Source organism: Herpailurus yagouaroundi, unplaced genomic scaffold, assembly GCF_014898765.1.
Source record: "Herpailurus yagouaroundi ecotype Mexico unplaced genomic scaffold, PumYag 315, whole genome shotgun sequence".
Taxonomy (NCBI): domain Eukaryota; kingdom Metazoa; phylum Chordata; class Mammalia; order Carnivora; family Felidae; genus Herpailurus; species Herpailurus yagouaroundi.
In genome coordinates this window covers 17359-21036 of record NW_024412532.1, presented here as the reverse complement: position 1 = coordinate 21036, position 3678 = coordinate 17359, and the positions used below count along the sequence as shown (strand labels likewise).

At 35.6% G+C, this 3678-nt stretch overlaps 1 pseudogene; it reads right to left on the bottom strand.

The window, feature by feature from the left end:
- Positions 1–988: 988 nt before the first annotated feature.
- On the bottom strand, positions 989–1848 carry LOC121021759 (olfactory receptor 4K3-like; annotated as a pseudogene).
- Between the last annotated feature and the right edge of the window lie 1830 nt (positions 1849–3678).

The following is a 3678-nucleotide window of genomic DNA, read 5'->3' as shown; positions in this document are numbered from 1 at the left end:
TATCATTCTCATTTACTTAACTGAAATATTCTCATTTACTTTACATATAATAAATGTAAAATATTATATTAGTTTCTGGTGTACAATATGTTGATTCAGCAGTTCTATACATTACTGTACATTACTCATTTTTCCCTAGAATAATTGTAGTCACTGTTTGTTACCGTACAATGTTATCTTTGTGCACTGTTGGTGGAAATGTAAATTGATGCAGCCCCTGTGAAAAACATTTTTATTTACTTTTATTACTTGGTATGCAAATATTATGAAACACCACAGAGAATCGTTTGAATCTCATATATGATCTTTCCTGCTCTATTGAGGAACACTAAGCCTAGTACACCTTGATTATTGGGATCAATCTTTTCAGTTGACTTAATAAACTCTTCTATTAAATCAGAGGTATGAGGAGACTGAAATGGCTGGGACTTTTTTACTTTCAGGTCAATGGGAATTTTTTGTTTGCTCTTGTTGGGAGTTATTTATTGGGAACATGTGGCAGGAACAAGAATAAATTTATGAATGTTATTAAAATTAGATAGAAAATCTGTTATAAAGGCATAGATGTTGAAGTTAGAGTTTGGATTAGATTCTCTGTTTAGTGCTTGTTATTTCTGTGGCAAGTTCATTAAATTTTGTAATGCTGAGTTTTCTACTGAGAATATGTTAATAATATGCTCTATTTTCACCATTATAATGTTGAGAGAAAACACATGCAAAGTGCCTCATCCATGGTTAAATCTCAGTAAATATCTGAAAACAACAAAAACCTGAAAATTACAACATACATGAATGGGATTATATTGGAAGGGTTTGTGTTTGGATACATAATTCAGGATGTTTTATTGCATATATATGTTGTGTAGGGAAGGATTACCAGTTCTCAAGATGTGACTTATATTTCATACAAAATCATATGCCTCAGTGTCTTTGGATGATGGTGGTGGCAACAATGATGATGATGTCTTTCATGATTGTAATGTTTCAGTTAAAAGGTTGATCTGGGACTCACATGCTTGTTCTTTATCTTTCTTATTGCTTTTCTCATGTTTTTATTCCTGAACGTGTAGATGATTGCATTTAAAAGGGGAGTGAAAATTGCATAAAACACAGAGAGGATCTTATCTATGGAGATCTTGCTGAATGGCCATATGTAGATAAAGCTGCAAGGTCCAAAGAACAGCACCACCACTGTAATGTGGGCTGAGAGAGTGGACAAAGCCTTGGAAGACCTGGTGGAGGAGCGCCACCGGACAGTAATTAGAATGATGCTATAGGAGACGAACAGAAAGGTGAAACAGAACAAAGTGAGTAGTCCACTGAATGCAATGACCTATAGCTCCAAGATGTGTCAGTGCAGGCAAGTCTGATGACCTGAGGCAGATCACAGAAAAACTATTCACAACATTGGGACCACATAATGGTAAAGGCACAGTGAACACCATTTGGCTCACAGGGTGAACAAAACCAGTGGTCCAGGACAGAATTGCAAGTCCGATGCGAATACAATGGATCATGATATTTTTGTAATGAAAGGGTTTGCAGATTGCAGTGAATCTATCGTCATGGCTACAAGCAACATCATCTCACTTCCGTGTAAAAGGTGAAGGAAGAACATCTGGGCCATGCAGTTTTGTAGGAGATAGCCTTATATTCACTAATTAGGTCATAGGTCATTTTAGGAGTAGCAAAGGAGATCAGGGACTTATCAATAAAGGAGAGGTTCTCCAGCAGGAAGTACTTGGGAGAGTATAACTGAGGGTCCAGTTTTACTACAAAGATAATGAGGTTACCTAATACAGTGACTGTATAGATAATGGAAAAAAAATAAGCAAAGCTGTCACTCATGAAATTCTGTGAGGCCCAGCAAAATAACCTCAGACACCATGGAATGTTTTTTTTTTCTCCATTTGTTTGATTGTTAGTATATGAAACCTAAAAAAAAATAGATTCAAGTCTATGAGTTAAAGTTAATATTCACTTAACGTTGCTTACTAAAATCTACGAAAAGGTGCAAAAAAAAATCAAAAGTACTGAACAACATTGAATCCAAAAAAATTTTGAACGTTTATTTATTTTTGAGACAGAGAGAGACAGAGCATGAATGGGGGAGGGTCAGAGAGAGAGGGAGACATAGAATCCTAAACAGGCTCCAGGCTCTGAGCAGTCAGCACAGAGCCCGATGCAGGGCTTGAACTCACGGACCGCGAGATCATGACCTGAGCTGAAGTCAGACGCTCAACCGACTGAGCCACCCAGGTGCCCTTTTTAAAATTTTTTTTAACGTTTATTTATTTTTGAGACAGAGAGAGAGCATGAACCAAAAAATTTTTTAAAAAGAATGGACATAATTTCTTACCAAAGGTTATGAGGAACTTCTGTCATAGACCAAGATGCCTGAAGAAAATTGAAGCCAGCAATACGTAACTCATATCTGCACTAATCTTGAGTAAAGTGGTATCTGAGTTGGTAAAGAAATTTACAAGTTCCTTGACCCCTTTTTAGAGGATAAGGAAGAGATTTTTTGGCCCTCCATGGGCAAAAAGGAGGACACTTTCCTCTTGAAATCTGTTTTTAAAATGCATAATAGTAAGGGGCATATCAGTTAAGGAGAGGCCAACTGGTTTTCTAACTGAAAAGCAGGACCAAGAAAAACAAAATTTAGTAGATGGAATATAGAACATTGAGAATCTAGGAGTCAGTCTTGCAAGTGCTGCTGAAAGTCAGGAGAGTAGCAATAATAAACACTCTGAATTTTAGACACTTGAATCTATGGTTGGCCACATGGAGATGGCTTCTTACCTTCATTTACATAAGGTAGAATAAAGGCTTCAATATATGGGCTCTGACTTTACCTCCCTGCCTATGAATTGAGTAGATTGGAAGGTACAGTACTCAGACTTGGCACAAATGGATGCTTGCTGCTGGCTTTTCACTGTCTCACTTAATTTACTTTTTCTGTCAAGTGGCTGAATGTTCTAACAAATTTAGTATAACATCCATATCATTTATAAGGATAGTATAATTGTAGAGCTCTGATAAGCAAAGAGGGGTGTCTATAGGGAACACATCCATGTGGTTGAATAAGCTGGATAATTTTCTTTTGTGAGAGATTGCCTTGGGCACTGTATATTTAGCTGCATTCCCGGCCTCTGTCTCTTACATGCCAGTAGTATCCCCCTGTGTGTGACACCCAAAAAGGTCCACACATATTGCCAAATGTCCCTTGGTTGAGAACCACTTATATATCCTATTGTATATATCCTAATACAATATCCTATTGTATTATCCTATCAATAATTAATACAAATATAAATATTTAAATACTAAATATGAAAATTTAAATATATAAAAATTATTAATAATTGGAAGAAGAGTTAAGATGTGACCTATAACCAAGAGAAAAAAATCGTCAAGAAAACCATATTCAGAAATATTGAGATGATGAAATTTTAAATTAAAGTTTCTGGAATAGATATTTTGAAATCAGGAACTTATAAGAAGACAGAATCATGAGAGAAAAAATGAAAGCTATAAAAAAAGGATGGTATGGAGTTTTTCAGGCTGTAAAATACAGGATAGAAAATGAGAAATTCCATTTGAAAGACAAAGGAACATCAACAACAAAAATCACTCTGGATAGAAAATAGAAATCATTGAAACTAAAGCAAAAGCCAA